At 38.8% G+C, this 27,072-nt stretch overlaps 1 long non-coding RNA gene across 1 annotated transcript in view; it reads right to left on the reverse strand.

Moving 5' to 3' along the window:
- Positions 1 to 14,909, reverse strand: part of LOC140523752 (uncharacterized) — a 71,464-nt gene extending 56,555 nt beyond the window's left edge. The window contains exons 1-3 of the long non-coding RNA XR_011973459.1: positions 14,772 to 14,909; positions 14,416 to 14,502; positions 13,429 to 13,571 (exon numbers count right to left, since the gene is read on the reverse strand). This is a non-coding gene — a long non-coding RNA (uncharacterized lncRNA). The remainder of the gene's footprint in view (positions 1 to 13,428; positions 13,572 to 14,415; positions 14,503 to 14,771) is intronic.
- Positions 14,910 to 27,072: the final 12,163 nt, after the last annotated feature.

Raw genomic sequence — 27,072 nt, forward strand, 5'->3', positions numbered from 1 at the left:
CATGAGGTAGAATAAACTCTCTCATGCTCAGTTTCCTCATCAATAAAATGGGGTTAGGATTAGGCAATCTTTAATTCAAACTTTAGAAGAAATTCCATTGTTAATTGTAAAATCAACTGGGGCATTCCAAACATGACATATTTCTTTTCTTTCTGGAACTGGAGAAAAGCAATATAGACATTTTCCCTAAGGATTGCATTGAGAATGGAGCCAGACATCTAGGATAATAACTAGAGGGGATTAGTAGGGTAAAATAAAGGTTTTTAAGAAAGGGAAATGACTTGGATATGTTTGTAGACAGCAGGGAAGGAACCAGTAAAAAGACTGAGATTGAAGATGAGTGGGAGAATGCCAATAGTAGGGCAAATATTGTGGAGATGTCCAGAAGGGATGGGATTGATGGTACATGTAAAGGAGTTGGTCTTGACAAGAAAAGGTACTTCATGATCAGAGACTTCATGATCAGAGCAAAGAACTAAAGGATGGTGGATGGTGACAAAAGGTTATGAGATACAGAAAATTGGAGAATAGGGAGTGTATGATGAACGACCTCAATTTTCTCAATAAAATCTGAGATACATTAATTGAAAAGATGAAGGAAAGTAATACTTACTCTATGGAAGGCTTGAGGAGAGAAGAGAATCTTGGGAAAAGACACTATGGGGATAAAGAATCCATTAGGGAGGAGTAAAAGAAATGTCTGACTGTAGGGAAGACCCAATTGAGATTAGATAGCACTAATTCATAGTGCACCCAATCAGCATTGTTATGTAACTTTCTCCACCTCTGATCACAGCATTTGTGTAGGAACAGAACAGGCAGATGATCGGAGTAATCCTGGGTTGGGTTTAGCAAGGCATGAGCAGGAGGAGGTAATGAAACTGGCCCAAAATATGGCAAACATCACCCATCCTGAATGCACAGCTTTTCTGTAATCCAATGTGGTTTTACATAGATGTCAAATAGAGTTTATTTTAATTCTTTGTTAACAGTCTGGAAGAAGAAGGTTTTAATTAAAGTCTGTGGAAGATTGTAAAGAGGAGTGTGAAAGCAAAAAGGAGAAATTAATTTTAAGAAAAAAATGGAATATGAGGGGCTTTCTCTCTCAACCCCATCTTTTTAAAGCTAATCCAAGTACAAAATGACAATTCAATTAGGTTAACCAATTTTGACAAATACTTATCAAGCAGCTACTGTGCAGAATACTCTGGGGAAGATTCAAAGTTTAGATGCTGCAAAGTCTTTACCCTCATGAAGTTCACATTCTAGTAAGGGGGACTGTCACATCACAAATAACTATAATATAACCTAAGTGTATTTAAAAGTATTTTACCCCCTTTAAGCTGAGAGGGTGTTCTGAAGCTCGTCTCTTCTTCGTATGTACATAAAAATCTAGTGTTCAGAGTAAACAAATCAGAATATCTTGTCTGGCTCCAAAAATGAATTAAAACAATCACCTGAGGAATCAAACATCATTACAACAAATATTACTACAATAAAAATCTGCGTGGCAAAAATTTCCCCTCCCACAACTCTAATTAATACTTATTTTAAGAAAACTCTGATAAAGTACATTTCAGGAAAGCAGGCATGAAGGAAGTTTGTTGAGTTCAGTCCCCTGGAGATTGAAACTATAGTCCTGGTAGGAGTCGGGGTAGGTGGGTGGGAAGGAAAACTGAGAGGGTAAGATAGGCAATAAATTAAATACTACTGAAATTTTTGTCTTAATGCAAGGAGGAACTGTAACTCCCAAGGGAAAGATGACTAAAATATAAATAGGTCCATGAAAGGTTTAGATAATTTCATGGATGATAGCTCCATAATTGGCTCTCAAAAGGAATCTAGGAATGTTTGAGACACATCCCTAATCTTTGAAGTACAACAACATGAAGGGCATTAGTCGGATTCCCTAGGGCCATTTGAAGAGACAAATTTGTGAACTCAGAGCTAGTTTGGGAGGAGACACTGGGAGGGAAAGGAAAATTCTTATGTGCCCCCAAAGATGTCAGAAGTGGGGAATGGGGGAAGAGCAAGAACAAGAATCTTTAAAAAGACTAATTAGAAGAGTGAATAGTAATGTCTTATGAGCAATATGTATGAGCATGTGTCTACAATGATACTGGAGTCCAGAAACCCACCCCATCACTACCCTGACACTGACCTAAGCTCCCTGAGATTGTCTGGGCCAGGCATTAGAAACAAATTTAGATCAAGCTCAAACCTTAAGTCTAGGCTAGAACAATGAAAACCCCAGAACTGGGTTGGCAGAAAGCAATGTTAATTAAGCTATGTTGACCCATACCATAGGATAAAAAATCTGGCAACTACAGTACTTCATGGAATTCCTTCTTTTTAAATTATCCTTCATTTTCTAAATAATCTTGAGCAACCTTGTTTAATTCTGAGTTAAACAGACACATATTTCTTATGCTGATACCTTAATATCAGGGCAAGACTCCTTAGTCTTATACCTTAGTTTAACTATTGTAACAGAGAATGAATATAAAAGTGTGGCAGGTCTTATGTATGTAATAGACTAGAGTGCCTCTGCTTTGGGAGTAGACTATTGAGTGGGTACATCTCCCAAAAAGCTTTAGAATACAGCATGAAAATGTTTCTGGAAAAGCTGGAAGGAATACGAGAGAAATGAGAAAGAGGGAAAAGAAGAGAACAGAAAAAATATGAGAATCTCTATTATGTCTAACACCTTAGAGACTTCTGCTCTCTTCTCGACAAGATTAGACACTGTATACTGATATATTTATACTGATGCAATGAGAGGGGTTGAAAAATTATCTAGGAAATTTAATGTACTCCAAGCTCAGTAAGACTCAGTGTTGTATGACTGAAGAAGGCACAGTGCTATCCAAGATACAATCATATCACATGTGGAATAATGTGTTTAGTTCTGAGTGTCAAATTTTAGGAAGAACATTGATAAGCAGGAACACATTCAGAGAACAACCAAAGATGGGGAAGGGTCTTCATATCATGACATAGGAGAACCAGCTAAGGAAGGCAGATTTTCAACCTGAAAAATAAAAGATTTATGAGAAGGCATAATTGTTGTCTTCAAGTATTTCAATGGCTTTCTGCTTAGCTCCAACAAGCAGAATTAATCAGGAATAATTAATTGGTAGAAGTTGTAAAGATAGGCATATCTAAGCTTGAGATACCAAAAAATGGGATGGACTTCTCCAATTGGAAGTTTGCAATCAAAGCTCGTACATGGTCCTTTTGAGTACATTGTAGAGAGGATTTTCATTCAGTACTGAATTGGGTCATGTGGTGTCTAAGGTACCTTACAGCTCAGAGATACCAGTTTCTCTGGTACTGTCCTTGGAGCATGTTTAGTCCACCAAGCTTTGGAACACTAATGAGTCAATAAGTAAAAGAATTATAGGTAGGACTGAGTAACAGCATCTGATATTTTGGGTGTTTTCTATTTATAATCGTGCATTCATCCTTCATTTGGAGATTTTATCAGATATTTAAATTTTTTCATCATTTTGGAATCAGAAGGTTAGCTGTGTCCCCAAGTATTTCATTTTTAATTGATAATTCTAATTTGGCTGACAGGTATCATAAGAAAACTCTCCAGTGACTACCTACATGTGGCAGCAAAGATCAAAACTTATCAAGGTTAATTTCAGCATAATTAGGGTACCAACAGAGTGGGTTAGGTTCAGGATATACTCTAGGAAAAGCTATTAAGTCAACACAATTTGTCTAATATACAGTGATTCTTCCCCATTCTGTAACCTTTTTCTCCTTTTAATGGTATCCACACCCCCAATTCAGAGATAGGGCAGGGTAACCAGACCTTTGTCCTAAATATTATAATGTAATGGTCATTAGCAACACTTACGGTACTTTAGCAACATACAAACAAATAACTTATGTTAGTTAGCAAGAATAATTAGTTAAAATAGAAAAGAAATAGTATGCCCCTATTTGTTCTTTCTCACCCCTTGGCATTGTGAGCCTCTTTCTGGCTCAGAACCTCTCTGCTCATTGCCTTCCTCTCCTCTAAGAAACAATCTTCCTAGCATAGTAAGAATATCAGCTACAAAACTTTCTCCCCACAAACATGTGGCACACCCAAAATAATCACAGAATACCTGAGAAGAGTTGGCAAAAAATGTAGAGTACAAAGGTAATGAGGTACACATGTAGGGGAACACACATGGCCAAGGTAACTCAGGCTTCTAATACTGCATGATCTCTATATCCTTTCTCTCCTTGAGGTATCTTCACGCAGCTTCCTCATGCATACAACATCTCTTCCAGTGACCAGCTAGACTCCCAGGATTGTCTCTTCTCTATAAATTGTCTGTAATCCTTGAATTCATGATAGACTCTCTTCTCTGCTGCCAGGGATTCTGCTCCTAGAAAATGGATTCTCCCTGAAAACAATGCCTCTCTGTGACTGACTAGACAATGTTAAGGGTAGGCCTTATACTAGCACCCTGTTAGTCTGTTAGTTCAAGGATAAGTTCACTGTACAGTTAACAAAAAGAGGTTTACTTAGACCTCTCCCCAAAAAATGGTAAAGATATATAACAAAGATACAGTGCCACTTAACTTCCATAAATCTGGCCCCCTTCATTTCCATAGGGAAATGGTCTATTCAACTGAGAAGGGTATGCTGACTTCTAGTGGTCAGATATCCACCTGACTCCATGACTCCAATATGCAAGACCTTTTATGCCATGAATTGATCAGGAAGCTGTGTCATAGTAGGTAGGGACCAATTATATCTCAGGGCCAGTTTGGTTGCCTTTTAGGAAAACTAATCCCAGTTGCTGGAAACATGGGAATGGGGTGGGGAGTTCTGTGACAAGAGAAACCCAATCACAACATCTCTTTTTTTGTTAACTATGCCTTGAACTCTCTCAACTGATTCTAGAACTGTTGGATGGATATCTTCTACTGGGTAAATAGCTCCATTGCTAGACAACAAGAATAATCATAGTGGAAGAGGGACATTCCCTTTCCCTAGAAATGCTGCATTCCTTTCCAGGCTACACTCCTACCTCTCCAAGGGTCTTTGTCATACCATAGAAACTTCTTCACCCTGGAAGCTCAATCTATCCCTAGACTTCTCCCGTTGAAAGTATATGCTATGGCTTCTCCTTCTGATTAACTAGTTCCTCCTAGGATCTCCATTTTAAGGAGGAAGCCCAAGCCAATCATGTCTTCATTCCTCTCTAGTCTATACTCCTGACTCTCTTGACTCTATGTACTGGGTACCTCTCTCTCCTTCCCAACACTTTTTTGGGATTTCTTTTAGGTTTTCTTCCCCAACAGACCACCTTTTTTTCTATTTATATTCCCAGTACTTAACTCAGAGCCTGACAGATAGTAAGAATTTAACAAATGCTTGTTCACTTGACTAGATTTGACCCACTGGTTGTTGTCCTTCATCTTCGAAAAAGACCAAAATGGCATCACCGTTGTAAAGTGAAATTTTAGTGTGTCCAGTTGTGGCTGATCAGACCAATACAAGCTCGGAATGCTCTACCACAGGTTGGGCACAGATAGTCTGTATGAATATTTGGGGTGGATATCCCAGATTTACACATCCTGCATTTACTTTGTGCTGTCTCAATTATGCTTTGCTCATAGAGCACAGCACCTTTTCTTATGTGGTCACGCCATGCAGAGCAGTCCTGTGCCAGTGTCTCCCATGTTGCACACTCAAATCCAAAGTTCTTGAAAGAGACCTTAAGAGTGTCCTTGTATCATTTCTTCTGGCAACCATGTGATCACCTGCCCCATGAGAGTTCTCCATAAAATAGTCTTTTTGGCAAGCATACCTTCTGAATTTGAACAACGTGGCCATCTCTTCGGAGTTGTGCTCTGTGAAGCATAGTTTGAATACTTAGCAGTTCAGCTCAAGCAAAGACTTCAGTGTCTGGTACTTTATCCTGCCAGGTGATCCTCAGAATCTTCCCAAGACAGTTCAAATGGAAGTAATTCAGTTTCCTGGCATGGTGCTGGTAGTCTGTCCATGTTTCACAAACATATAACAATGAGGTCAGCACAATGTCTCTGTAGACCTTCAATTAGGTAGTCAGTCTAATACCTCTTCTCTCCCAAACCTTTCTTTGGAGCCTTTCAAATACTGAGCTAGCTCTGACAATGCATGCATCAACCTCCTTGTCAATGTGCACATCCCTGGAAGGTACCAAGGTAAGTGAACTTATCCACAGCACTCAAAACTTCTCCATTTGTTGTTACCGATTGTTCCACGTATGGATGGTGTGGTGGTGGCTGATGGAGCACCTGTGTTGTTTTGTTTTGTTTTGTTTTGTTTTTGATGTTAATTGTTAGGCCAAAATTAGCACAGGCAGCAGAGAATTGATCCATACTCAGTTACATCTCAGCTTCAGAGGCTGCATTGAGTGCACAATCATCTGCAAACAGAAAATCATGCACCAATACCCCCTCCACTTTGGTCTTGGCTTGTAACCTTTTCAAATTGAAGAACTCACCATCAGTATGGTAGTTGACCTTGATGCCATGCTCATCCTCATTGAAAGCATTTGTCAACATGACTGAAAACATCATGCTAAAAAGCATGGGACCAAGCACACAGTCCTGTTTCACTCCATTGGTGACTGGGAAGGCATGAGAGCTTTGTCCATTATCCAGAACCTGGGCAAACATGCCATCATGAAATTGACACAAAATATTGATGAACTTCTCCAGGCAACCAAATCTTGACATAATTTTCCATTAGCCCTCACAACTAACAGCATCAAAGGCCTTGGTCAGATCTACAAATGTCATGTACAGACCTCTGTTCTGCTCCTGGCATTTCTCCTGGAGTTGTCAGACAGCAAACACCATATTGACTGTTCCTTGGTCCTTTCTGAAGTCACACTGGTTCTCAGGTAGATGACCATCTTCCAAGTGAAGGATCAGCCTATTAAGGAGGACTCTAGCAAGAATTTTGCCAGCAATATCTAAGAGAGAGAGATCCCCCTGTGATTGCTACAGGACAATCTATTCCCTTTACCCTTATAGAGATGGACAATGGAGGCATACTTGAACTCCTGGGGGACAACCTCCTCTTGCCATATAACCTGGAAAATTTCAGGCAGTTTTTATATGAGCAATGGTCCCCCTAACTTTCAAATCTCAGCTGGAATAGAATCAGCACTAGGTGCTTTGCCACCTGGAAGGAGCCTAATAACCCTCAAGAACCTCTTCTTCAGTTGGAAGTTCAGGTAAAGAGGGATTGACTTCAACCTGAGGTAAACGGTCAATAGCCTCAGCATTGATTGACTCCTTTTCTGCTCCATTGTTGCCAGCTGTGTGTTGGCTCAACTTTCCCTCCAAGCCAGCAGCAAATTGTTGATGCTCAGAGAAGAGCTTTAATTTGTTGATATTAATTCTTCTGGTAGTCATTTTGCCTTGGGGGTGGCACTTTTGATGAATGCGAACATTTAGCTTGGAAAGGATAAGCCTATGATCAGCCCAGCACTTTGCATCACACATTGCCTTTGTCACTCTCACTTCTTGTCTGTCTCTTCTCCTTACCATCACATAATCTATTAGATGCCAGTGTTTGCTGTGAGGGTGCATCCATGAAGTTTTATTGCATTTAGGTAAATGGAGAACAGTGTTGGTGATGAGAAAGTCATGCGATGCACAAGTCTTCAGCAGGAAATGACCATTGCTGTTGCTATTTCCAACTCCATCCCTCCCTAGGACTCCCTGCCAAGTCTGATAGTCTGAGCCTACTCTAGCATTAAAGTCACCCAGAATTATAAGCTTGTCCTCTTTTGGCACATTGACGACAAAGGTCTTTAGGTCTTCATAAAATTTTTCTTTGATTTCATCAGGGTTTGTCATGGTGGGAGCATAGGTACTGATTATGATGGCATGGCATTTTCTTGCAAGTGGCAATTGCATTGTCATAAGCCTCTCATTCACTCCTTTTGGCAGGCATACCAGCTTGCTAATTAGATTAGTTTTGATTGCAAAACCCATACCAGCTTCACAGCATTCCCCTTTACTGCACCCACTCCAGAAAAAGGTGTATCCAGTTTAGTAAGCTGGCCTTCATTTGTCAACTTTGTTTCACTCAGGGCTGATATTTGGATGTGATACCTGTTGAGTTCTCTTACAACAAGAGTAGTTCTTCTTTCAGGTCTATTGGATTTTGTATTGTCTATAAGTGTGCTCACACTCCACGTGCCAATGGTGAGTGGAATCATCTTTGCAGGTGTTTTCATACATTTGTTGTGTTTCTACAGCATAGTGGGATTCCTTGCCTGCCACAGTAATCAGACCAGGGTTGGGTAAGCAGGCAATGTTTAGGGCACCTTTTCTAGCCCCCTTGCTCACACCAGAAGGTGAGCAGTGTGATCCTTAAAAGGCTGCCGAGTCCCACTGCAGCTTCCAGTGAGAAATGACCCTATGGCCTGAGCCGCCTATGTGCAGGGTCTTGACTACAGCTCCCAGTACATCTATACCTGATGCTTCATCAATTGCTTGTTGCCACATGACTTTGAGGCATGATCATGAAATGGTATGAGTGATATCTTTTGATTCATGTGTAAATTGGATTTAAATGAGGCAGAGTTGCACGAAGTCATCAGCCTTACTCTCTTCTCCAGCCATCATAGTCCAAACAGGACAGAGTCAAGATGGCTGGTGATGACTCAGGATACAGTGGATGACCTTGGCATCTTCAGTGTCTAACCAAGCTCTAAGTGCTCCACATCTCCTGCTTCATCTGCCTTCATGGCCATTGGAATAAATTGTTCTCATCTGCCCATTCCACCAGATGAAGTCTTCATATGCTTAGGGTAGACAACTCCTAACTAACCAATGGGTTTGAGAACCCTTGGTTACCCTCAACCTGGTTTGGCCCATCTGAGGAATTGGTTTCCCAGGGTGTGACCACTACGTATGCTGCAGCTTCTTGGAGCCACAAGTGAGAGTTAGGAGGAACAGGTGGACATCAAAGGTGGAAAGAGCCCCTGAAAAGTGCTCAGCAGCCATCACACCAAAGGTCCTGGTCCTCCCTGAATACACCCTACACCCCAAAAGTTGAGAAGGAAATGAAGGAAATGGTAACCTCCTCCAGTATCTCTGCCAAGAAAACTCCCAATGGGGTCACAAAGATGGGATATGACTCAAGAACAAAATGGGCTCAAAACCTACATTAAACAAGACTTCTGACCTAAAATAACTAAAACTGACCAATTCAATACTGGTTCAATAGTTTTAAGAGCCACTCAGTGGCATAGCTAATATTTTCCCAAGACAATCCTCAGGGTCCCCTTCAAATTCAATCAAGAAAGAACTTGTTTATGCTTTCTAAAGAGTTCACTAACATGATAGCATATTTATAATTAATTTAATACTCTTGTTACTTGTTCTTTTTGTGATTACATTGAGGGATTTTTGTGCTACACACACAACATAGATCCCAAGTAAATTCATGATGATTTTAAGGGTGATAACAACTGAAGGATCAGAAAAAGGTTTCCTGTAGGAGATAATTGATCAAGCTGAGCTTTGAAAGAAGCAAGAGACTCTAAGAAGCATACATAAGGATGGAATGTGTCTCAAGAATGGGGGACAAAGGCACAATGGCAGAGAGTGGAATAGTATGTCAGAGGAAGAGCAAAAAGGTTGGTCTGGTTGGACTTTGAACAGCATGAAGCAGGGTTATGTATCATAAATGTGGAAAGGCAAATTGTTAGTTCTAGGTTGCTAACAGCTTTAAACGTCAAACAGAAGAGTTGGTATTTGATCCCTACTGGAATTTTGTAAGCAAGGGAGTGACATGGTCAGACCAGTGCTTTAGGAGTATAGTTTTGGCAGATATCAGAAGCACTGATTAGAGAGGGTTGACACAAGTCAAAAAAGCCAGTTATTAGTCTGTGACAATAGTCTATGCAAGAAGAAAAAGTTAGCAACGGAAAGAGATATAGAACTAGAAATGGTAACTGAACTAGGCAGCCTGCAGTGGTCAGTCAAAAAACTGCAGAAATATGGCAGCTATGTGGTCAACTGGGAGAGGATCACTGGCTATGTGGAAAAGATGACTATCTAGAGATCTAACCTGAAAACAGCTATGTCCATGATTACAAGACAGAAGACAATCCCAGGAGCCAAACAGCAGCAGGAACAAAGAACTGACAAAAGTCACAAAAGCAATGGAGAATCTGGAAACAATAATGACCAAGACAGAGATTTCATAAGGAGTAAGAGAACATAGCCCAAGGGAACACATAGACAATGCTACAAAGATTCCATTAGAATGAAAGTTCATTGTCAGTAAATTATATTATTCTTTGTACTTGTACTTATATCCCTAGCATCTAGCACAGTACCTGGTACATGTGTTTTCATATTTAAATGATTCACTTTCAGATTAGTTACCCTCCATGACTGGTTTCCAGACTATATGGCCTTTGAGATCCCTTCCATCAATCTATAATGCTATGGACTATTATGAGTTCCTTTTAGGGTATCTTCATTTCAGTACTGAAGGAGAGAAATCAGGAAAGAAAACAGTATCTGAACCTGGGTCAAATCTTGAGTTTCTGCTTTCTTCTTCCCATTTAAATCCTAAAATTTTTATCTTTGTTTCATGTAGCTTATGCTCCCAAAAATTTGGAGCACATTTTAGGATATCTGTTTAGGAACTTTAAAAGATAGAATCAAGCAAGATGTCATGGATGTATAAAAGGATTATATAGCAGTAAATTTGGGGGTGATTTTTAAGTGTTGAGAAATCAAGTGAACTAGTTAATCTAAGTTACACACTGTACCATTTTCATAGTGTTTGGCAGCTCCCACTCAGACTAGATTTTCATACTCATCTGTTCCCCAATTTTAATTTTTTTCCTTCAACTATAAACTTAAAATATTTCCCAAACCTTATTAACAAATTCCCTGGAAAACTAAAAAGTTTTCTCCACCCAGATTGAAGCTGGAAATGAAAGGTGGTACTCATCTCTCGACATGATCAGAAGATACCATCACATATAATCACATTTCTTAATGTATAATAAAACAATACTGAAACATTTAGGTAGTAGAATAAAGCCAATCTATTAAATGTGTCTTTTAGTGAAGCTACATTTTCTTGAGAAATGTGAGATTTAATAACAGGCTACTCACAGTACAAAGCATATGATTCTGAATTAGGGGTACAAAACTGAATTTATGAAATAACCTTGGCAGTAAATAATAATGTTCCTCAAATGGAGATTCATCATGCACCTGTGTTGTGCAGAAAGGACATCAACTCCATAACACAGAGTGTATCAATCATCAGGAAATGCAAATTTTTAGAGATACAGAAAGATTGCATTACATAACCTATGGGAAGTAGTAGATCAAAGCAATGCTATGACAATTACCACACAGGCAGGATTGTGCAATCTACAAAGATTCTTAAAGAACACTTGTCTAATGCACATCATTTTATTTTCAGAATGGTAGCACTAATGCGCATACTAGAAAATATGAACATGCACTATTTAGAACTACTAAATTTCAGAATTTATAAAAAGATTCCAATTCCTTTCCTTTAAGCTGTTATTTATATGGGAAAAAGTAAATAGAAAATTGAGGCAATTATTGATATAATTTAAACCAAAACATGCTTTTGTCTCAGTTATCTGGGCATTTTAGAAAAATGCCAATTAATTCCTTTACTTCTCATTTTACTTGTCATGCCCAAACTTAGACTCTGTCATACACACACATACACACATGTGTGTATGTATATAATATGCATATAGCATATATATGGTATGTATTTAGGGGAATACAAATATGTGTGTATATATGCATCCATATATAGCATATGTGTATATAGTATATGTGTATAATATGTATATGGGAGTATATATATAATATGTGGGTATATGAACATATATGTATGTGTGTATATGTATTATATATCCATTTGCTTCCTTTATACCACTAGCAATTTTCAAAAACATTAACTGTGGGATTAAATGACTTAAGAGATAAATCATCAGCTTTGAGAAACTCGACTGGCTTGGTTATTCTCTCCAAAATTAGTAGTATTGCTTGAGGATGTCTTTTCAACTTCAGTGAAAAAAGGTAGCAGTTTGAATCCAGCTATTTATAGTCTCTGTTTCATCTCACAAATAGAATACTAATTTCTAACCTAATGTAATCCAATGATTTCTATCTATGCTTCACTGGACTCCATTTTCCCCATTATATCTAAACTAACACCAGCAGCTTGCCATCCTCTCAGATTCTTTGATCCTTTCAGGTTTCCCAAAAGTAAACAGCCACTACACTTCTCTGCCCAGGATCTATAGTGTTGTTCTTATGGCATGACAGTAGGAAAGGAGGGAGAGAAAATCACACATTCACACAAATACACAGATGTGTGTGTGTGTGTGTGTGTGTGTGTGTGTGTGAATACAGAGACAGAGAAACTCTATGGTTGGATCAAAAAAGAAGGCATAGGATAGTGCATGGACTGGCCTTCACACCAGATTGAACTCATTCATGTCTTTCCTCTGGCAATACTGTTTGTATTATCAATGTAGAAGTCACTTAACCTTCCAATGCCCTATGCAATTCTCTGACAGTATGAGTTAAAGTAGATCCCTGGTGGGGGGAATTTCCACATCAGGAATTTGCTCTTTAGATGAAAATATAGGTCTGGATCCTGGTCCACCTCCCTAAAGAAAAGTCATGTTATGTCATAACAACACAAATCAGCAGAAAACTTTTCAATTCAACCAACCAATGATTTTGCCTATACAACAGCAAGCAGCTAATCTGACCAATTTTTCCCTTCAATCAATTCACTGAATTGTCTTTTTGTCTTTATTTTTATTAAATTTTAAATAAAATTATTTTGATAACACATAAAAACTGTCGGACTGTATTTAAGCACGGCTTTCAGGAGGAGATCAAAGCCAGAGTATACTTAAAGAAACTGTCTCCATCCTATCTCCAGAATACATGCTGTCTTTCTTAATAACAGTTTTTGAGGTTTCAGTGACTATGTATGATAGGGAGAATGAGACAATCAGATATTTGCTGCAGACCATTCCTCTCTACATTTTGGGATAAAGAATGAATCAGTTTTCTTATTTTGACTTGATCAATGACACTGTGCCTCAATATCCTCATCTGCAAAATGGAGAGAATATTATTAGCCAAGTTCACAGCATGGTTGTCAGGAATAACTAATAAAGATAACTGCAAAGCATTTTACAGTAGATATGCCAGACAAATGTGCCAGACAATACTGGACCAAATCCAAATCCAACGGGAGAGCTGAATGAAAGAAAATTCCTGTCAGGGAAATAAATATGCACTGTGGAGCTCTAATATTTTACAAAATTAGAAATTTCTGGTTTATGGGAAGAAAATAATTCTAATCATTTCTGTTATACTTACATGTACATGCAACGAAGGTTTGCAGGTAGGAGCTTGGATCTGATCCAAACTGGCATCAGTAACCAAGATAGGAAGCACTGATATCAATTCATCTATCAGCTCAACACGACTTAGTCTTCATTCTAGAGCCAATAAGTTCCTGGCTAGAAAAACAATACAAAAAAATAATCAACAGTAACCTTCCGTAAAAATTGCAAAGTATTTAAGAATCTCATATACTAGAATAACTCTTCTCAAATTCTCCAAACAAACCCTCCAAATAGCTCCCTGGACATCTTATCTAAATCCTTTATTTTGCTAATGAGGAAACTGAGGCCCAGAGAGTCTAAGTTATTTGTCCACTTAGATTGAGGTTTTCTTTTTAAACACTAAGCTCTTTTTGAGGACAAGGAACACAGTCTGGACTTGTGAGTTCATCACTGTCGAAAATTCTATCGATGTAGATCAGCATATAAAATTGACTAGGACACTGAATGGTTAAGTGATTTGCTGGTGTATGGAAGAGACTGGATTTGAATCCACATCTTCCTGCAATAGAGACTGGTTCACTCTCCTCTTTGTGATGCTGATTATTACCCAGGACCTAATTCTATAAGACTTGTGTTCGTCCTTCTTTGCTGAAGAAGACCATGTCATCAGAGAAATGATGACAAGACTTGCACTTGACTTTGCTTTGAGTGAGGGAGGGTTGTGCAGGTTACCAGCCTCACTTCTCCTCCAGAGTCATCTGAATCCAGTGACTAGATAGTCATCAGGATGACCGGAAATGACCCAGGATGAGGCATTTGGGATTAAGTGACTTGCCCAAGGTCACACAACTAGTGAGTGTCAAGTGTCAGATTCTATAAGACACCAAAAGACTAAAACACCTTGCTGTTCAAGTTTTTGAAGGACAGCAGTATTTAGAACAGGAAGGTATTTTCTAGATCATCTCCAGACATTTTTACAGGAGAAGAATCTGAGATCTAAATACATGAAATGACTTACCAGAAGTCACATGAGTAATGACAAGTAGAAGAGTCAGGAATAGGTCTTCAAAAATTTCTTCCATTGTGATGTGCTTCTAATGTGGCCCTATAAAAAAGTAAACCCCCTTTTTATAGACAACGACCTGAAGCAATGACCATTCAGAGAATAGTTCATTGCTCCTTACACAACTTTGGAATCTGTGAGAAAAAAAGAATTGACCTTCCTAGATCCTTACAGTTTTAGAAAAGCAAATCATGAAGTCAACTCAATAATATCTCATTAACAACAATAAAAATGCCAAAGGCTCCAGGAATATAAAAAAATCAGCATACATGCATTATATATTCAATTCAATTAAGCAAACATGTACTTACAATATGTAGAACATTGTGAGACATGCTGGAAAAGATGCGAAGACAGACTAAATCTCCAACTCTGCTCTCACATGCCTCATGATCTAGAAGTGATACTTCTAAAATTTCCAGAGTGGAGGTTTGTAAAGAATTCTGGGATCTTTAAAGCAAACACATTGCATGTAGAAGTTATTTTTACAATTATCATGTATATTTTGAAAAAAATATTATTTTTTGACACTGGATCTCTCTGTCTCTTCCAGATTGGAAGTGCAACAGCAATTCACAGGCCCAAATCCAAAACTGATTGGCATTGAAGTTTTGACCTGATCTATTATTCTGACTTGGGCTGGTTCACCCCTCCTTAGGCAACATGGTGGTCCTCTCTTCCTGGGGGCTCACCATATTGGTCCAAGACTTAGTTCCAACATCCAACTGGCTTTAGCTCCAGAATAGCAAAGAACTCCCAAACTCAACCAGTCTTAGCTCCCGCCCCCCCAGCATCAACAACTTATTGTGTATTCTTTAAGCAAATATTTAAAGGGTAGTTGTTTTCTTGTGAAATTTTTGTCCATGTCCTTTCGTGTTCTTCAAAAAATTGAATTTCTTTCTGGAACTTTTCATTTCTGTTATTTTTTAATTGAAGACTATAGTCCAGCAAAGATATAAAATGCTTCTTTATTCCATGAGCATTTGTGTCAGTTCCAATTGTCAGGCATACAGTTGGTCACTTGCCTTTTTTGGCACAGGTTGAGTGTTCATACTGGAGTTTGGCTTATAATCCTTATTTGCAAAAACTCCAGATGGACCCTCTCAGCAATGCACCTCCAAATTTCCCTTTTTGATTTAGACATATACTATATACACACATTTGCTAATGTATAAAACATCAGTATAAAATATAGAAAACATATTTTGCCTAAGTACACCCTTTTTTATGATGAGCTGAGGTTTTCTTTTCCAGAGGCAAAAGTTTTCCTAAAGAAAAACTATAGAAAACAGAAACCTAAAATAGCATAATTTAAAGAGATATTTTCTATTTAGATTTTTACAGGTTCCTGCATAAGAAATAAGAGCATGCTGTGAAGTTACTGGAGAAGTCATACAAGTCTGATTAAGATGGCATTCCTGCAAAGGCCTGGGGGAGCTCCAAATTGCATAGAGTGTTATATATTTCAAGGTCTGACCACGGATGGGCCAAATTATAAAAGAGGCCTCAACCTGGACTCCAAAATTACATGCGCTATTACTATGTTTCCATGCAAATGATATTGAAGTGAATAGTGCCCCATCCTAATATGTGGATGGCTGAGCACAGAACCATACACAAGGCCTTTGTATAATAGGAAGTCTTTTCAGAATAGCCCATGATATGGGCATTTGCCTTTAGCAAAGTTTGAAGACAGAGTCAAATGAAAAATAATTTTTTTCTAAACATTTTTCTTCCAGGCATTTTAAAGTTTTCTGTTTTCTAGCACTTTGGAAAGTATATTAATTTATTCTTTGCTCCCATTACAACATCCATAAAACTCCTATGATTTGTGGAATCATTTATAAATGATTTGTAGGTTTTTTGACCCTCTTCTAAATAATACAAATAAAATATAGTAAAACGCACAGTGGTCTTGGAGTCTGAAGATTTGGGTTTTAGTGTGGGTATAAACTAAACTACACTAGTTAACTATTTAACTTTGGACAAATAACTTGACTGTGTTGCTTTTTTTCTAAGCAACCAGCATTTTAAAATTAATCTCTCCCTCTAACGTCACCTTTTCCACCGAGCAATTTTTTTTCCTTAAATACAACAATATATACTTATATAATCTGGTAAAATAAACAGTATGTCCAAAATATATTTCCAACACATTATTTTGTTTTCCTCTTGGAAATTTAGTATCCTCATTTATAAAGCAAAGGCACTAGATTCAAATCAGCAAGCATTTATGAAGCAATTATTATGCACAGGGCTCTTTTTGAGGCATCAAATATACAAAGAAAAGCAAAACTGTCCCTGCCTTAAGGAGATCACATTTCACTCATGGTAATACAAACAGGTAAACAAACAAATATAAGTTATGCTGAGGAGAGTGTGTACCAACACCTAAGCAAATTAGGGAAGGCTTCATGGAGAATGTGACACTCAGATGATCTTTGAAGGAAATAAAAGAATACAAACACTAAAGATGAAAGAATTCATTTCAAAAATCACTGAGGATGGGAATTGAGGCCAGAGAAATAGGAATTATCCAAACTAGAAGGAGACTGAGATGATCATCCTATAGATGATGATCCTCTAGAGAAATGGGAATCCAAGGAGAAGGAACAAAAAGTGAGCAATAGAAGAATATAAAGAAAAATGCTGAAATTGCCAGAAGATCTCAGAAGGAAGAAAACAACGATCTCTAGCATCTTTCGATGCTAATAACAGAAGGGAAGATGGACTCTGGATCAGCTAGATGAGTTCAGATATCTCTGAATAAATATTTCAAGTCAGGGGAACCTGTAGATTCCCAAGAGATCATGAAACCACAATAGGATGTTGCCAAATGGTTTACAAGAGAAACAAGAATTTTGAAAATAGAATTTATGGCCTGAACAGCATAAATAATTGGCAGAATAGAAAAATTTGAATCCACAATAGTAAAAGCCAACAAATAAAAGTGAGATACAAATATATAAAAGAAAAACAGTCCTTGCCCTCAAGGAGCAAAAACAACACACAGAAAAGACTAAAGAGTGGGTGATGGGGAGAAGGTGGAAGGTATACAGATGTGGAAGAATGGTGGTCAAATAAATTCAAAATGAGAACAACTTCAGAAGTAAAAAACAATCCAAAAGAAGTGCAGCTGGAGAAGTTAGAGTCCAAAATGAGGTCAGTTGGGTGGAAGATGGGAAAATGTCTGGGAAGTCGTCTTTCCCTGCCAAGCCTAGAGGCCTGTATTGGGCTACCCGAGTCTTTCTTACCTGTCCAGGTCTTCGGCTGGTCACGCCGGATGCACGTATGAGAGAAAGGACGTTCCAGAGTCAAACAGGGGTTGAGCTTTATTACAGGGTTTCGGTTACAAGTGCAGGGGGTCTTCTTTCTTAGGACGAAGAGGGGGAGATTTCCTAAGAAGGCTAAGCTTAAGGGAATGGAAGTAGAAGTACAAGCGGGGAGAGAGGGGGAGGGGAGAGAGGAAAGAAAAGAAGCGGAGCCCTACTTTTCTCTTTGGCTCCACACGTGCTAAGAGCTTTTAGGCTTCCTCAATCCTACTCAATCTTCAGCCACACAGTTTGCATCTCAATACCGTGCTGTTAGGTAACTAGGTGTGCTCCAATCCGGGACGACCTCGAGGGCAGGGAGACTCCACCCATCAGGTATCTCCGGGGGAGAGGCGGAAATACCCGAGCTAGCCGAGCTAGCTCGGTCTGACCTTCTCGAACCCCCGCTGTTCATGGAGGGCCTCGTAAGACTCTAAAATTTAGAAGTCCCACTTTTACCTGCCCGAGACTGTCCACACGGAATTGAGCTTCCAGTCCCAACATTTCCCAGCAATTTTCTTAAATGGAGGTTACAGAGTTCATGTTTCCACTCAAAGAGGCAGAGGGTACTGATGAAGTGTGAGCACCAAGGCTGACTGGATCTTGCAAGATTTCCCAGTGGAGAGTTTACTGAGACTATGATAGAAAAATCAAAGAAATCCATAATGAATGTGGCTTGAGAAATCAATGAAATCTGACTGGGAAATCAGATGTCAGAGGAGAACAACAGATTATGAAGACAAATACATAGAAGTGAAGAATAGGAGTGGAGCCAAGATGGCAGACTAGAAAGACACACTTACGCAGGGTCCACCCCACAGCCATAAAATACTTGTAGAGAGGGACTCTCAACAAATTTTGGAGCAGCAGAAGCGGAGAACAACAGAGTGGAGGAGATTTCCAGCCCACAGTGACCTGAAAGTCGGTTGCGCAGGACACGGAGCTGAGCATGGAGCCCAGCCCAGCCTTGGCTGAGTGGCACAGCGAAATGAGATTCTGGGAGGAGGACATCTCAGGGGCAGAATCTCTAGTCACAGTAGTAGGTCCTCAGATCCCTCAGCCCACAGGCGCCAAAGGTCAGTGATGGGGTTTTATCAGCTGGCAAGGAAGGGAGAAGGGTCTTCCCATAGCTTGGGGAGCAGGCAGTGGCCACAGAGCCTGCGCAGCAGCCCATAGGGAAGCTCCATTGTTGGATCATAAAAACCCCTGGGGGCATTGAAGAGCTGAGTCTTACCTCAGCCCCAGGTGGAGGCCCTGGCCAAACTGGTCTTTGTCTCAAACTGAATGGTGGCCCTGCCCATTTAGCTTATCTGAATATGAGTTCCCAGTGCTGACTTGGGAACCAGAGGCCAGGTGGCTGTGGAGAGGTAACTGCTAAAATTCTGGGCATAAAATCCCTCTCTGAGTCCAGACCAGTACATGCTTGATTGAGCCACCTTGGAGAAACTGAGATCTCACAGATTCCCAGAATATACCCTACTCTTGACAAAGGACCCAAAAGTCAAGTAACTGGTTGGGAAAATGCCCAAAAAAGGGAAAAAAATAAGACCATAGAAGGTTACTTTCTTGGTGAACAGATATCTCCTCCCATACTTTTGGATGAGGAAGAACAATGCTTACCATCAGGGAAAGACATAGAAGTCAAGGCTTCTGTATCCCAAACATCCAAAATAAATATTCAATGGGCTCAGGCCATGGAAGAGCTCAAAAAGGATTTTGAAAATCAAGTTAGAGAGGTGGAGGAAAAACTGGGAAGACAAATGAGATGCAAGAAAAAGCATGAAAAGCAGGTCAACACATTGCTAAAGGAGACCCAAAAAAATGCTGAAGAAAATAACATCTTGAAAAATAGGCTAACTCAATTGGCAAAAGAGGTTCAAAAAGCCAATGAGGAGAAGAATGCTTTCAAAAGCAGAATTAGCCAAATGGAAAAGGAGGTTCAAAAGCTCAATGAAGAAAATAGTTCTTTAAAAATTAGAGTGGAACACATGGAGGCTAATGACTTTGTGAAAAACCAAGAACTCACAAAACAAAACCAAAAGAATGAAAAAATGGAAGATAATGTGAAATATCTCATTGGAAAAACAACTGACCTGGAAAATAGTTCCAGGAGAGACAATTTAAAAATTATGGGACTACCTGAAAGCCATGATCGAAAAAAGAACTTAGACATCATCTTTCATGAAATTATCAAGGAAAACTGCCCTGAGATTCTAGAACCAGAGGGCAAAATAAATATTGGAAGAATCCACTGATCGCCACCTTAAAGAGATCCAAAAAGAGAAACTCCCAGGAACATTGTGGCCAATTTCCAGAGTTCCCTGGTCAAGGAAAAAATATTGCAAGTAGCTAGAAAGAAACAATTCAAGTATTGTGGAAATACAATCAGGATAACACAAGATCTAGCAGCTTCTATATTAAAGGATCTAAGGGTGTGGAATATGATATTCCAGAAGTCAAAGGAACTAGAACTAAAATCAAGAATCACCTACCCAGAAAAACTGAATATAATACTTCAGGGGAAAAAATGGTCTTTCAATGAAATTGAGGACTTTCAAGCATTCTTGATGAAAAGACCAGAGCTAAAAAGAAAATTTGACCTTCAAACACAAGAATGAAGAGAAGCATGAAAAGGTAAACAGCAAAGAGAAGTCATACGGGGCTTACTAAAGTTGAACTGTTTATATTCCTACATGGAAAGACAATATTTGTAACTCTTCAAACTTTTCAGTATCTGGGTAGTTGGTGGGATTACACACACACACAGAGAGAGAGAGAGAGAGAGAGAGAGAGAGAGAGAGAGAGAGCGCACAGAGTGATTTGAATAGGATGGGATCATATCTTTAAAACAAATGAAATTAAGCCGTGAGAAGTGAAGAACCATCTGGAAAACAATCAAAAAGTAATAATGTTAAATAGAAGTTATGATCTCCATACAAGCAAAACACATTGATCATAAAGACAGGATTCATAGAGACAACTTGAGGATTATGGGTCTCCCACAATATTATGCCAAAAAATCTGAACACCATCATGCAAGAAATAATACAGGAAAACTTCCCAGAACTCATGAGCACAAAAAAAAAACAAAATTAAAAGTATCTATAGTTTGCCTCCAGTAAAAAAAAAAATCCTGTGCTGCAAACTTCAAGGCACATAATGGTTAAATTTTATTCCACTGACAACAAATTCTGCAAGCAATCAAGAGAAAGACCATGAAATATAAAAAGGAAATTTAAATAATACAAGACTATTCTGAACCTACCATAAACTACAGAAGGGAGTGGAATAATGTGTTCTGGAAGAGAAAATGATCTAAAGATGTAATTCAAGATAACCTGCCCTGAAAACCTAAGCCTAACCATAAATAAAAAAAGATAATTATTTAATAATAAAGAGGCATTTGAAACAATACTCTTACAAAAAAACTCAGACCTAAACATAGTATTTGCTCTTCAGACACCCCAGACAACAGAAATATTAGAAAGATAAACAATTCAGGATCAAGAAAACAACAAAATAGCACTAGAGAGACCATTGAAAGATTTCTTTCATAATATACACAAGGAGACAAAGGAAAAAGTAGAAAGCAAATAGAAGAAGTGATGGTGAGAATACAAACCTGAAGTATCATGGACTAAACCTGCAACCTGCTACCCATAAGTAGATGATATTTTTGTGGGATTAAATTACAGAATTGGAGAATGCATAAAAAGAGGACAGGAGAAAAGAAAGACAGGAATAGTGATGTATCTAAATCAAGGGTTAACAATGAACTGAAAATAGCTCCCATACTCTCTCTGGAAGAAAGCCTATAGGAGAATAGATAAGACGGAGTGACTAAAATGGGGAGAAAGTGATAAATCTTCTTTTAGTGATGAGAGGAGATCCCACTGAAGAATGTTTCCAGAAAAGAGATCCTTTATGAGCGGAGATGTGAACCTTACAATGTACATAATGTGCAGGAATTTGGTGCTTAGAGAGCATCTTGCCTCAGGAGAAAAGGAATCAGAGGTCCTAGGGGCAAGTGGCATCCAGAAGACTGAGTGGGCATTGAACCAGGGGAAAGATTGCAGGGCAAAATGACTACAGAGAAGGAAAAAGGTTAATAATAAACTATACAATTAGAGAAACAGAAAAATTTCTACAATGGAATGGTATTCTCTCTATCACCTTCAAGAATTGGTATTTCCAACATTGAGACATACGTAGAAGAGAGGCCTGGGACCTTTTCTGCAAAAGCAGAAAAAGTATCTTTAGAACAAATTCACCTAGTTGAATGTCTCTGTGCTAATTGTTATTTAAGGACAGTGACCATGATCCTAAGATCAAGAAAGGTCAGTTCTTTCCCACTCCTCAGTAAAAGTCTCCAAGCCATGTGATGCTATCTGGAAAGTTCAAGGAAAATAATACCATACAGAAAGCCATCTCTTCTTCTAACAATTAAAATCATATTGCAAAAGACCTCACACACCCATATCACAGGGTGGAAAGACCCATGGAACCCCTTAGGGTTCGTGAATTCAGGCATAATAAAATGACAAATCTTTTCAGCACTAAATAACCATGTGGCTGGAAGCAGTCCCCAAAACTCCTACATGGTCATGTGGAACCAGAAAGGTATCTATAAACATATTCCTTAAAATAATCCTCATTCAACCTAGAAAAAATTCATGTTTTTATAATATCTCAGTCATCTAGTCAACTCGTTAAAACTATAACTTCCAGATAAGGTGCCAACCTGCATTGGTAGAAGGAGGATCTTCACCCAGTTCCCTATGCCAATTAATTAATATGCCACAGGATTAGTACTCATTTATACCACTATTCCCTTAGTGTTGTTATGGGAGTTGGGGAGGAAAGAAGATGCTGGGGGTGGGGTGGGGGGAGGAATTAGATAACACCCAGAAGATGGTTTCTTTCCTTTAAATGAAAAGCTATAGCATAATTAATTCATTTGATGAAGCATCTTTTAAGCAAAGAATAAACTCAGCTTCTCCAGGGAAAAGAAAGTGTTCAGAAGGGAAAAAAAAGAGATTTTTTGCCTACATCCTTTCTATTGTGCCACAGAACAAAGGCTTTCGTGTTTTATCCTAACTGTGATGGCTCCTTCACACCAAGGGCTCCGTTTACTCAGGGCCATGTACTGAGCGGTCAGTGTACAATAGACAATTGGGCTTGGGCTGAGCTCAAAACAGAAATGATTAGGCAAGTGAGAAGAGATCTTCCCTTTGGCATTGATCTGAACTTACTTAAGTTTATTTTGGACAAACTAGGAGCATCTCCTAGGGAGGCTGGCTAGCTCCAGAGTTTGAGAATACTAATGTAAACAATACATTATTTACTGGATGGTCATTTCTCATACATTGCTCTGGAGTGGCCCATAATGATTGTTTCTAGTTTCAAGGAAAACTTGCTCTTAAAACTCCCCCTGCAATATTAACTTGATTAAGCATACTTTCTTTTGGAGCCAAAACAAGGTGGTAATTCTCTTGAACAGTACAACTGCCAGACTACCTAAAAGCAAGCCACATTTTATGAGTGAGGTAATTACTATGTTGATTTTGCAAAACACTCTGAGTCTCCAGGATATGAGATACTCTGAAAAATATACTATATATGTGACCCAATGTATTTGTAAGCACATTAAAAGCCTGAGGACAGGAGCAGCAAAGCATCATAAATGGAAGGCTTGGGTCACAGCAGACTTTGGAGTATCAATTCATAGAACAGAAGAAGGGGGAAAGACCAACCTAAATAAATGAATCGTATCCTGAATAAACTCAGTTAAAGAACTGTACTCGTTCATTCACTGGAGAGCCAAATCTGAGAATTCTGACACCGCTGTTGTCACCTAGCAAACCTACAATTAGCTAAGTCAGAGTTTTCAAGCTAGTGATCAGACACTGGCTTCACTGGCAGTGCTATAGGACTGAACTGTGCCAAGACCTTATTGATGAATCAGTAAGCATTTATGGGGTGACTTCTGTGTGGCCAGCATTGTGATGAATAAACATTTAGAAGAGAGGGTAGCAATTCCCTATTAAGATGGGTGCATGGACCTAAAGAAAAGTCCTATCTCTCACACACATACTACAGCAAAGATCTAAAAAGATTTCCAGATGGATAAAAAATTCAAAAAGAAACTATAGTAAGCACCTTCATCCAACCCAGGATTACACAAGAAGATATCCAGACACCTTCAGGCACTGGAAAAGGGATCCTTCCAGAAAACCCAAAGAGAACATAGCTAAATAAACCAGGAGCTTGCCACTGCAGATGAAAAATGGGGTATATGAAGACCACAGGGCTTTGTATTGAGGAACACAAAAATTAGAGTACGGTATTTTGAAAAGGAAGCTCCTAGGTCATTAGGAACCAGGGCTGAAAATTAGAATAGACCAAATGGAAAATCAGTGACTCTTGGAAAGAAGAAATGTTAGAACAAAAGCTGAAGATTAAAAAATAGAAGAAAATGTAAGATGTCTATGACCATAAACAACCAATAAGACAACTTCAGAATCATCAGACTTTCCTGAAAATCATGACCTATTTTTTAAAAAAATCCTGAATACTGCATTTCAAGAAATCATAGATGAAAACATCCCAAATCTATTATAACCAGAGGACAAAGTGAACATTGAATTTGAAAGTCAACCCCCCCAAAAGGACCCCCAAAAGGAAATTTCCAGACAAAATGCAGAGCTTCTAGATCAAAGGAAACAAATGCCATAAACAAAGAGGAAGAAAAAGTTCAAGAACCAAGGAACCACAATCACTTGACCATTATAAAGGAGAGGAAATTATAAGATGCGAGAATCCAAAGGCAAAAGAAAAAATCTTGTAACCCAGAATAATTTAGCCTACATAACTGAAGTGTGAGTCCACACCCTAGCCCTGGATTAGCCAATGAAATCTCCGTCCTTAGGAAAATAAACAGTGGACTCTGTCTGATACAATCATCATGAGGATTTTAAGGTACATATCCATGAAGGTTTTGATAACTATTCAAATTCCACTAACCATATGTTGAAGAAATTCAATTTTGATTCGCTGCTGAACCAGTCAATGAGTGCGTACTATGTGTGCATTATCTCATGAATAAGGAACTCTCATTGTGGCAACTCAGTCTTTTTTTTTCTTTCTTTGGTATCTGTGAAGACAATAGGCTACTACAGGCTTCCAGGTTGGGGAGAGCCCTAAGCCTTCTCTTACCCGGAGCTGGCAGGAAGCTGGCCTGGCTAAGAGAGATAACACCAATGCCTGTAGCTTATTATCCCTTCACCTTGCTGATGTGAAACCCATTAATACAGGGTACTTCTGAGATCTTTGCAATTGTTCTTTTCTACTTTGAAGTAAAAAAGTATTAGCAATGACTCTGACCTTGTAAGTTTTGAAAGGTCAGGGGAGCTGAAGTTCAGTGATAGGAGTCCATGAAAAAGATTTCAGTCCACCAGCATATATCACCAAGGAGTGACCTGGACTCTATCCAGAAATAGAATGATTCAGTGGCCAAGATATTGAATCTTACAGGAGAGGTTCTCTTGTTTATTGACCAAACTGCACTCAGAAGTAAGCTTAGGTCAAGTTCTTAGTATTTAAGTCTAAGCCCTTCCCATATAGGCAACAAGCTGGTAAAGAGGACAGTTTGCACACAGTTTGGGGTAATGGTTTGTGCATCTATTATTGCTAGATAAATATGCTTTTGTTAAATCAAACTGGGTCATTAATCCAGTGATTCTGAATCATCAGTTTTCATTGTCTCCCTTATTTCTATTTCCATCAACCAACCCCATACCTATGTCTCACTCTAATGCTGCCCACCCTTACACTGTGCTCTCTTTCCTTTCATCTTCCGATTCTCACTGAGACCTGGCTCCCTCCTGATGACTCAGTCTCCACAGCCACCCTTTTCAGCACTGGGTAACTTTCACTCATTCCCTCTGACTTACTGATCTCTATAAGAAAAACTCCTTGCTTCCCATTGTTACTTCCAAGTTCACCCTCTACCACCAACATTCAGTAACATTTTCTCCTTTGAGGTTCACTCAATCCGTATTTGTCACCTGATCAAAATTGTGGTAGCTGTTGCCCATTGACTTCTGGGACATTTCACTTATTTCCTCAATGAGTTAAATGACTGACTCAATCTTTCTCTCCTCCCCGACTCCTGGCCTCATACTAGAAGTCTTCAACATATTTATAGATACCCCTTCCTTATTTCTTGGTTCCTCAACCTATTCATTTCTCATTTCTCCTCCACATTATTCCTACAGAGATGATCATACCCTTGATTGTGTCATCACACACCAATGCACCACTACATGTTCATGAACTCTGAAATTCCATTATCTATTCAAAATCTGTCATCATTTCACCTCTCCCTCTGCCTTGTAGCATCAAATCCTGGGTTTTTTAATCTTTTTTATAATTTCCAATCCCTTTGTCCCTTAGTTCTTTCCCATAACATTACCTTTTTTTTTCTGGCTACACTCTTGAACAAGTTCAGCTATGTACCTGAATATGTTATATACTTGAATCTTTTGTAACCTTATTTTTCTGAAGATCTTGCCCTTGGAATCCTCAGTCTTGGATTATTCCCACCATTTACTGCCTTTGCCCCTCCTTGTATAATGCTAAATGGAGCTGCGGAAAAATCATGAAACTATGCTGATTTGATCCACTACACATTTATGTTATATAACATCAACTGGGCTCTCACTTAAGCAAAAAAAAATAATCCTTTTATATATCCCTAATTGACTCACTATCTCACTCATCACAGTAGATTTTCCAAATCTTTTCATCTCTCCTCAATATAGCTCCCCTCCTCCCAACCCTCTCTGCTGAGAATATTGCCTTATTTCACTAAAAAAAGAATAAGATTATTTGCTGAGTTCCTTCTTATCTTCTCATCTCACATATTTCAGATATCCTTTGCAATTATGCCTACATTCATCCAATGTCACATGAAGTGATGTTGCTTCTCCTTGTCGAAGCAAACCCCTCTACATGCAGAAGTGATCCCATTCCATCTCATCTTCACCAGCAGATTACCCTTCTCTAACATTCCTGTTCCATTCCTGTTCTGTTATTTTCAATGTCTCCCTCTCCGTTGACTGTGCCCTTATTGCCTACATATATACCCATGTCTCCCTCATCCTTAAAAAACCATCAGTTGATCCATCTAAACCTACTAGCTATCACTGCATATCTCTCCTTCTCGTAGTGAAGTTCTTTAAGAGGGTTATCTATTTCTAATAGGTTTCTCCATGTAATTTCCTCTCACTCTTTTCTTAAT

This window comes from Notamacropus eugenii, chromosome 2 (genome assembly GCF_028372415.1).
Source record: "Notamacropus eugenii isolate mMacEug1 chromosome 2, mMacEug1.pri_v2, whole genome shotgun sequence".
NCBI classification, from domain to species: Eukaryota; Metazoa; Chordata; class Mammalia; order Diprotodontia; family Macropodidae; genus Notamacropus; species Notamacropus eugenii.